The following is a 10559-nucleotide window of genomic DNA, read 5'->3' as shown; positions in this document are numbered from 1 at the left end:
AGGTAGAGGGTTGATGTGTTGTGGGGCTGTTAACAATAATGTGTACTACTGTTTCATGAGAAACTATTTGTTCTGTAAGCCTTCACCTGAAGTACAATTTAAAAAATATGTATATATACAACAACAACAAAAAAAAGCGGCATGGTCTTAGAGATTACAAAAGCAAATCAAGAGATACAATGAGCTGGGCTGTAAGGAGCTGGGGTTCTAGTTCCAACTCAGATACTGTTTGATCTTAAAGAGGAAAGAGTTTAGATGTAAAAAAAGAAAAAAAGAAATCGCTCTCCAGATAGTAGACACTTGTTATTTTGGGTGATGGGAAAGACAATATGAAATGTAGGTGAAGTGTGTATAACTCAACCAAGGTGCGGTGAATGATGACACTAAGAAGTACAGAAGAATAACGGCGTGGTTGGTAAATGCTCTGGCATATACAGCTTTGCAACTACAACCAAAAACTGTAGATGTGGTTACATAAATAGATATGTATACATATGTGTATATAAAAATATAGGAAGGTATATGTGTGTATATACGGGTGCCTGCATAGGCATATCTGTAGGCATAGGTATATACATGTATGTGTGTGTTGCATATATATTCATATATATAATAAAGCACATAAGAGACACAGTTACAGATACTTTCTAGACACATCCAAACACCTCATGGGATTGATTTATTGAATTTGAAGGCTTCTGATCATAGGCTCATGGGATAACTCAGTCAATTGGCATAACATACTTCATAAACTTTATGTTCCACATCCTAGTTTGGTGAGTAGCGTCTGGGGTCTTAGAAGCTTGTGAGTGGCCATCTAAGATAAAACTGTTGGTCTCTACTCTTCTGGAACAAAAAAAGAAAAGAAAGAAACCAAAGACTCAAGTAAGAAACTAGTGTACAGGACTAATAGCCTACGCAAACCACAGCCTCATCTATCCTGAGACCAGAAGAACTAGATGGTACCCAGCTACCACTACTGACGTTCTGACCAGGGACACAATAGATGATCCTGGATAGAATGGGAGAAAAATGTAGAACAAAATTCAAAGTCTTAAAAAAGGCCAGACTTACTGGACCGATAGAGACTAGAGGAAATCCTGAGACTTTCGCCTTAAGATACCCTTTAAACTTTGAACTGAAACCACACCAGAGGTCACCTTTCAGATGAATAGCAGATTTGACTCAGAAATAAACAGTATCACCTGCGAGTACTATGCGCCTTTACAAAATCATCTATATGAGACCAAATGGTTAACACTTACCCTGAAGCAAAGATGAGATGGTGGGGGGTGGGAGAGGAAAGTTAGATTAATGGAAATGGAACAGCCAGAATAGAAATAACGAGAATGTCAACACATTGTGAAAAATGTAACCAATGTACCGAACAATATGTACAGAGATTGTTAAATGGGGACCTAGTCTGCAGTGTAAAGTTTCACCAAAAACACTATAAAAAAAAATGAGAGAAAGTTGAACTGGATGATGTCACAGATGACTGTCAGATCTGATAGCAGATGATCCCATGACCATATTTGGTTTCTGACCCCTGGTGCTATAGAGAATAAAACATCTGCCTTGGACATTCTACATCATTCTGAGCCTCGTCCGACTTTCTCACTCTCTCCCTTCCCCTACTCACTGCTATCATGCTGCCACATTGGCTAGGAGGTGGCTGATAAAAAACATTGAGCGGACTCATTTGAAAGGTAGTCTTATGAACCTGATAATAATCTCTTTCCTATCGGTTATTTCCAGTTAGAGAACACATCTGAGAATATGGGCAATCCTTAACCTAACGTAACATGGTGTGGTAATAGTAAAAGGCAACGATAGTTAACATTTATATAGTGTTGACAAGCTTCCAAACATTGTTTGAAGCACTAATCATATAAACTCCTTTAATTTCCATAAGAAGGGAGCTCTGGTGGTGCAGTATTTAAGTGCTCAGCTGCGAACTGAAAGGTTGGAGGTTCTAATCCACCAGCTGCCACGCAGGAGAAAGATGTGGCAGTCTGCTTTCGTAAACATTACAGCCTTGGAAACACTATGGGGCAGTTCTACGCCGTCCTATAGGGTTGCCGTAAGTCAGAATCAACCCGACGGCAACAGTTTTTGTTTTTTTTTTAATCTCCACAATAACTCTATGAGGAGCTACTATTGTTAGCTTCATTTTACAAATGAGGCAACTGGCACAAGAACATTAGCTCATCTGGCCAGAATCAGATAGCTAGGAAGTAGCAGAGCTGGCATTCACACTCCAGCCTCCAAGCTTTTAGCCACTACACTTTTTCAAGTGAGACAGAAATAGATTCAAATCCTCAACCAGCCAAGGACTCATTATATGGCCTTGGACGAATGGCGTAACTATATGGCCTTGGACGAATGGCGTAACTGCTTTGCCTTGGTCTTCTCATCTCTAGACTGGGGATAATACTACCCTCCCATAAACTTGTCGAGAATATTCAACAAGATAATCCATATCAAGCACTCATTATAGTACAAAGAATATCGAAGGTGCTTGGCAAATACACTTCCCCACTTTGAGAATGATTTTCTAATAGTGGTATTTCAGTCATCTCCAAATGTTGTGGGTGAAGGTCCTTTCAGAACCCCTTCAGATGCCACCTTATGCTCTGCCTAAGTATTAAACTCCCACTGTTAGCAATGAGCAGAGAGGACAACAAAAACTGTGGCTGACCTGGTAATATTTTCAGGAATCATTTGTAAGGCTAAACTGGACTTTGAATGCTGCTATCTTATTGATATGCATTTAGAATAAAAATTCTTTACGGCCCGTCTCAGCCCTCCCTTGCCCCAGCCATCTCTGGCAATGACCTTTGATGAGGACCACTTCATCTAAAACCGTTATGTCTCCAAAATTTGTCCCAGCAGCAAAACCATATTACCAACTCCTGCCGGGGAATCTGTTTTTCCCCTGCACTCTTAAACATGCCAAAGTGCTGATTTTCTTTTTTTAATGGCCCCTGTGCTTTGCGCAGATGTTTTGACAGAGCTAGCCAATGTTCCTTGTAGGTCCTTCCCCTCTGAGGTAACTATAAAACTCAGAACTCACCAAATTCCATGAGAAATGTAGCTCATGCACTACCATATAAACTGAAATGTACTTAAGGCACATGTCTGTCACAGTTCTCGGAATGCTCTTCCAGGCTTTTCTTGGGGCTTTTAGAGAATCTAGAATTCCACCGCCTACTAGCTTTTCACCTACTTTTGCGGATTGCTAATTGTTAGAATGGAGACTTCAGGACTGGCCACTTAACCAGAGGCTTTGTAAGTGTGGGTCCTCTAAAAAGCAATCACATTCTGGACGTCTGCCCTTCCTCCATCTGAATCAGCTTGTACTCTGTACCACGGCTGCTCCACAGTACCCCCAGAATCCATTATTTCTCACAGAGGTTCCCACTGGCTCATTTGTAGGACCTCTGAAAAGCTAGATAAATTATATCTCAGAAACCCTTCCGGGCCAGTGTTGGGTTAACCCTTACAAAGAGTTCTAGCTGTTCAGATGGGCCATTTACTTGGAGCCCTGCTGCTTCAACCTTTATAGTTTACACAAAAACGATTGCATCTTGCTTTTGTTAATTGCCTTATGAATCTACCTCCCCACCCTTGGGGAGACATAGTCTCTTAGCTGTTCCCAAGATGGATCTGACATCCTTGTATACAGCTCTGCACCCTATGAGAAAACCTTCTGCAAATTGAGAACAGGATTTGTTCTGAATGATATATCTGCTGTCCTCACCAGCTTCTCTGGCTCTTTGTTCTCTATTTGTATGTGCCTCCTCCAACGGATAGCATGCAAGCCTGGCAATTTACCACTCTTAACTTTCTCACATCCCTTCTTCTTCAGTCTACTCTCCTTAAGGCCACCTGCAATCTCCAAAAGAGAGTTCCCTTGGGAGATAAAAATCCCCTTCACCCTCCTATGAAAAAAAATTAATTTCACTTTTCCTCAGTCTCATTATCTCTTCTTAATTGTCTTTTTTGCCCCCTTTGTAGCAAGGACTGTCTATGGATTTTGAGGCAGGCTTTTCAGGCTGCGGTGTTCCAGGAGGACAGTAGGCTTTGTGATAACACTTCATCACTTTGATATTAAGAGTTTCAATAGCGACACAGGATAACCATCTACCCACTCAGCAAGCCCGTCTTCAGTCACAATCTGTGCCCTGAGGTCTGACTTCTTTGAGATGTGCTCATTTTTGAGAAGACATTTAACCCTTACGATGAAGCATGGCCACCTCATGTGGTTCCTCTCTCTGCTTTCACAAGAACTTTGTCAGCAACAGTTCCGTAGAGCTGGGCAATGTCGCTTCAGTGAGGCAAGGCACAGTTTGGTCGTTCTCAACCTTCGAAGGCAATCCCAGACAGGGAAAGATATGTTCTTAAGGTGGTCCAGATAGCCCGTGGTGGAGCCAAGACTAGAACAAGGTATCCTGAGTCCCTGTGCTCTTACTATATAAAATTAGGAATGAATGGAGATATGAAATGAAAAGATGCAGTCTCTGATATCCAAGAGATTATAGTCACTGTCATCATCATCCTCCTCACTAGCGTTACCACCACCATCACCAGTGCTGTGTCATCCTCTAATATTTCCCTTCTCCAAACTCTCACAGAACTTGAAAAATGACAACCATCAGTCTACTATGAATGGTAATTATTTATGGATTTGTACATCTCCTTTATTAGATTTCCAGCACCTGGCAGGCTTAATATCCATACCTCCTAAGTCACTTTGCTCAAGGCCTTTCAGAGACAAGATATGCAATATTTGCTGATCCAAACTGATTCCAGCTCTCATCTTTTTTTTTTTTGGCCAAACTTCATTTCAATTACCTTTCCCCCAGGTATTCATTTCCTTCCTCCTTCACTATCCATTTCACCTTCTCCTGTTTCTCCTCCTCCCTTTAGTTTTGTCTCCCTTCCTTTGGAGTATTTAAAGGGTGTAGCACTGAGACCAGAGCTGGAAATTAAGAATCTGAAGAACTCGTTGAAATGACTGACTAAAAATGGACATGATGAAAACCTGTCAAGTGTACTTGATGATAAACTTCTACCAGTTTGCAAATTCTCCTCAGTCTTGACTCTCTGCCTGCTTCTCAACTAGGGAAATGTTAAGGGAGGAGCTGTCTAGACTTTTTAGTCTCTTATCTTGTACAATGCCTTGTATGATCTGGCCCCTGCCCATCTTTTGGACTTCAACTCATGCCACTCTTCTTCTCATTCAAAAACCTCAGCCACACTGGCTTTTAGTCTGTCCTTTACACTTGCTAAGCTCATCCCTCCTTAGTGACTTCATCTTTACTCTTCTCTCTACCTAGAATTCTCTTTCCCTACAAAATCACAAGTCTGGTCCTTTCTTATTTAAATCTCAGCTCCAATATCCCTTACTCAGAGAAAGGTTTCCCGGCTACCCTATCTAAAGTTATACCATCCACATTTTTCTCTAGCATATTACCCCAAATTGTTGTTGTCTGACACAACTATAAGAAATTACTTTGCTTATCTATTTGTTTACTCAGTTATTATCTATCTCTCCCCACTAGAGTTTGGTCTCCATGAAAACTGAACTGTACTCATGCTACATCTCCAATATCTAGATCTGCGCTGTCTAACACAGTAGCCACTAGCCACACAGAGCTATTTGGTTTCAAGTAAAAATCAAATAAAATTTAAAACTCAGTTCCTCGGTCACACTAGCCACAATTCAAGTACTCAATAGTCACATGTGGTTAGTGGCTACCATACCGAACAGCACAGATAATGTTTCCATTATCACAGAAAGGTCTATTTGACAGCATTGGTCTACAGCAATTCTTGGCACATAGTAGGCACCCAATAAATATCTGGTGAATGAATGAAGGTTTCTTTTCATTCTTACTGAATTTCAGTCACTCTTTCCTCTCTGAGGCAATAAAACCATAGAAGTGGGATAAACTAGAGAACACAGAACAATATCCAGAATGATGAGGGGCCTCCAAACTAATGTTACAGGAGACAGGGCTATGGAAATGGGACCATCTACTCTAAAAGAGAATCTTGTGGCGATATGATTATGTTTCCATAATACCTAAAGAACTGATAATTGGAAAGGAATTATACATGTGGTATATGATCTCAGAGACTTATGGATAAAAGGAAGAACTCTCCAAATACTAAAAAAGCTTGTTTTTGTGGTAATGAGCTCACCATTGCAAAAAGTGCCAAAGTTGGGACAGATTAGCCAAGTATTATGGATATTACAAAATTAATTCTTCATCCTTGAATAAGGAAAAAGATTTGGTTATTGAGAAACCTTCAAACTCTGAGAAACTTTGATCCTATGACTCCCTGACTCTTTCATAATATCAATTTCAAAGAGTTAATAATATGCCCCAGCTATTCCTAGCATCCAATGAACAACCCAATCTGTTGTATATCCATATTGGTTACCATTAATTCAGTGGTCGAGTGGAAAGAGCAGAGATGCTGAAGCATGGAGAACTTGGGTTCGAATTCTAGTCCTGTCAGTTATATGACCTTGGTACAAGGGACCTAATCAGCATTATCTTCACTTTCTTCTTCTGTAAAATGGGCTGTATCTACCTCACTGGATGGGAAAGAAGATTAAATAAGAAAACAGAAATAAAGACCCAGCAACACAGTAGGGCAATGCTCATTTCCAAGTAGGATGTAATTTTGCCTGTCTGTATCATCATTATTATTCCTATATTGTTGGTATAAAACCCATCGCCACTGAGTTAATTCCAACTCATAGTGACCCTATAGATGGTGTAATTCTGTAGCCGTGATCTCATTGCTTTGAGTGAACAGGGCAATTGTGAGAGAGAGAGAAATAGACAGAAACAGAGAATCTGTTGAAACTGTACTTAAAATGCAATTCAGCAGACATTTACAGAGCAACTACTATGTGTCAGTCCCTGGGGATGAAAAGATGTTCCTAAGAAGATCATAAAGGACAAGATAGACAGATACTCACGAGGCTGTAAAACAGGGCAAACAGAAATAGAAGCTGAAATAGTTTCAGTCAAAATTATATAAACCAACAGGGGAGAAAGAGATTAACTCCAAAATAAACTCTTGGGAAGACTTCTTGGAGGGATCATTTGGCTGGTTGGTGAAATATGCATAGGGCTTTAAAAAGTAGACACTAAAGGTAAGAAAGAAAAAGATACTTCCTTCATAAGGGTCAGAAAACAATGGCAGGAATTATTTGAAGAATGACATTTGAAGACTTGATCTCTTCACATGACCCCCATCTTGTTTTTAAGATGGTTACCAGGAGTCCGGTGGCCAATTTGTTAAGCTCTGGATTTTAGCAAAGAGATGGCAGGCAGAGAAGGGCAGAATATGCCTAACCTTAGAGGTCTGTTCAGGTGGTTAGTACTGGAGATCTTGTCTAAGGAATTGGGAGGGGGCAAGAGAGAGCATACAAATCACAAAATGTCTTCTCACACAACTGAAGGCCCCTTGGGCAAAGATCTTTTCAGAGAAATAGAGGATTTTGTGGTCAATAACATAAACTCTTGCAAGCACTAAGAAGGGGAAGATGTTTTATTTCTATTGAACAGGGCAGAGTGTTTTTACAGTCCAGGACTATACTGTTTCAAATACATTCGTCTTAGCCTGGGCTGGGCGGTCTAAACTCAACAGGGGCCCAACGGCTGATTTGGAATCTCTGAGGTGTTTCTACTTGGTTGAAATGGAGTCACAGCTCCCCCTTCTGGGAGCTAAAATACTATCCAGCCCCGGAAAAGCCTGTGTGGAAAAGGCTCTATTGCAGATGGGCCTGAAAACCCCATGTTTCTCAATGCTCATCTGCACCCTGAAAGGAACATCTAGGAGTCAAGGAGCAGTTTTGCATGGCCTGATTCTGACTTCTCCAGGGCCTATCATTCACGAAGGCTTTATATTTCCCCTTCCCTGGAGTTAGGAGTCGCCATCTTCGTGTGGATAAATGGCTTTATATGGGCAACACAATTTGGTGCAGAGGTTGCGTTTTTTTTTTTTTTTTGAGAATACAGCAAGTAGGAAAGGCTTCTGGGTCTGCACTTGTATATGTGTGTATGCGTGTATGTATATATGTATTCTTGTGCATGCTCCTGTACCTGCAGTATGTGTAAATATGTAGGGGTGAGATTCTAATTAATACAAAGAAATTAATTTGCCTGAAGTCTTTGCATCAGTGGATAGGTATACACTTTGCTATCTGGAAAACCTTCCTTAATAAAGAGCTCAGATAAAGCTCAGAAGGTTTGCTGAGTTCTATCTACCAGCTGTAGTCAGTATTGGGTCCCTGCCTGTGTGTGATGCTCTGAAGGCATTGGAGAAAGAGTGCATGTTCAGTGTGTGTGTGTGTGCGTGTAGTACGTGTCTAGTGAGGAGAGTGATGGAGGCACTGGACCCTTTCTCTTCAGGGTCACTTTTCCAGATGGAGAAGCTTTGAAATGCATCTCTGAAATGAGAAGTTGGATGAGGAAAGACAAGTGATTGTCTTGGGTGGAAGTGTGGTGGTGGGGTCAGAGTGGGAAGCAATGTATCGACCCCGGCAGAGTGAAGGAGTAGAAAGGACATTGATCTGGCTGTCAGGCAACCTAGGTTCTAGCCTCAAGCATGCCACCAACTCACTAGAGAATACTGGGGAATTTCCATCCCTTCCCTGGGCCCCAGAGTCCTGCTTGTCTGCTCTTTAATATTTCTTCCAGCTTCAATTGTCTATGAATTGAAAAAGAGAGAAAATGAAAACAGCTCCCAGCATGGGGCCTCCTCCTCTGTCCCCACCTAAAAATGAACTACAGAGCTCTGCTCTGACATGAGTTTCCTGAAGCAGGTTCCCCGTGGCTGTCTGAAGGGCTTCAGCCTGAGGTATCAGCCTCTGGCCAAAGACCCGTGTGTCTGCAAGTGCATGCAGGTAGTACCATCACCTACCCGTTAGGGCAGATTCCTACAACCACGTTTGCTTTTCTCGCTTCCCAGAAGATATATATATACACACACATTTTTAAAGTCAAGTATATTTCTACCTTTTTCAAATGGCCTTTTCAGTGGTCTTTTCAAGCCCAGGCAGACAAGAGGCTGAGCCCCAACATCTCAGCCCTTGTCCTCCCAGCACCTCGCTGCCTGAGAGCAGAAAGGCTGCCTCTTACCTTGGGAAAGTAACAGCTGCCGAGTCTGGAAGCCATGCTAACAGCAGTAAAACTCAGCATTTTTGCTGAGTAGGACAAGCCTTTAAGAGGCAGCCGGGAATCAAATCAATGGCTGGCCCCAGAGTCCAAGCCCAAGACAGGTCCTAGCCAGGATGGCCAAGGGACTTACCTATACAGCCTCCTACAAGGTAGAGGAAAGGGGGCCTTGGCCAGAACTGTCCTCATGACTATGAGGTTCTTCACATGGCCCCTGTGCCCTTGGCAGTGTTTTGGAGCCAAGCAAGAGATGGGAAGTACATACTGACAGCAGCTTAAGTCAGTTACTGACACATTCTGCCATGGGTTCCTCACCCACAACCCTTTCCCAAATTGTAGGTCTCCCTCAATGTTGAAACACACACATACACATACACACACATGCTACATACCACCTCTCTGCCTGCCTTCTCCCAGTATCCTCCTAAGTCCAGTGGAACCACGGTTTGGGGGGTGGGGGTCACAGTTTAGGAAGAGATTATCTGGGGACCTCTCAAGCCTGCCTGAAATGGGGAAAGGAAAGCAGAATCTGTCTTAGGGAAGTGCCCCATTCATCTCCTCCCATATCACCCAGAGCTGCCCTCAAATGAAATTTCCTTCTGAGACTCTAGGTAACTGCAATGGATGAGCAAGTCCCCCAGGACTCTCTCCTTTCCCTTGAGGGGGATCATGCAAACTTGTCCAGATCTTCCCAAAAAGCCCCAGGAGCAGGAGGTGCTGTCATCTGCAGGGCAGATCTCTATCTCAGACTTGCCAAGCCCCAGAAAAGGAGCCCACTGCTGACTTCTCCCTTTCTCTGTCACCCACTACCCACTGTCTAAATTCCCATCAGAATCCCAGAGGCTGCCCAGTGTGGAATGTAAAGTGACAGCATCTCATTTGCCTCAGGGTTTGGCCACTTCTCTTTCGTATTAAACCGTATTAAACGGTGGGTTCAAGTGTAGCAGAACTGTATCCTTTGGGAGAATTTTCCTTCAAGGGGACTAACATTGGGCTAAATAAGGTGTCAGTCCTATCCCCCAAATCCTCCTCAAGCTCAGGGCCCCTTGAGGAAGTCCACAGCGGGTTTCCCGAAGGCTACGTGATCCTATAGTAAGGATCCCATGCCGTGTAAGCTGAAGAGACCTAATTAAAAACGCACACATGCAAACACATACGTACAAACATGCAGCACACACACACACACACACACACACATCGCGCCGTAAGTAGGTTATAGGACCTCTCCTCTCATCGCTTCCCTTTCACACACACACACACACATCCCACAAACACACGCACCAAACGCAAACGACGCCGCACACGCAAACACACACTAGCACCACATCAAGTTCCCACCTTGGCACACACGTCGGG

At 42.6% G+C, this 10559-nt stretch overlaps 1 protein-coding gene across 1 annotated transcript in view; it reads right to left on the bottom strand.

Moving 5' to 3' along the window:
- Nucleotides 1-10559, bottom strand: part of BRINP1 (BMP/retinoic acid inducible neural specific 1) — a 216802-nt gene that overhangs the window by 205548 nt on the left and 695 nt on the right. The gene's annotated exons all lie outside the window — the stretch shown is intronic.

Source organism: Trichechus manatus, unplaced genomic scaffold (assembly GCF_000243295.1).
Source record: "Trichechus manatus latirostris isolate Lorelei unplaced genomic scaffold, TriManLat1.0 scaffold00016, whole genome shotgun sequence".
Classification (NCBI taxonomy): Eukaryota; Metazoa; Chordata; class Mammalia; order Sirenia; family Trichechidae; genus Trichechus; species Trichechus manatus.
Note: the sequence above shows the minus strand (reverse complement) of the source record. Positions and strands in the feature narration are given on the sequence as shown.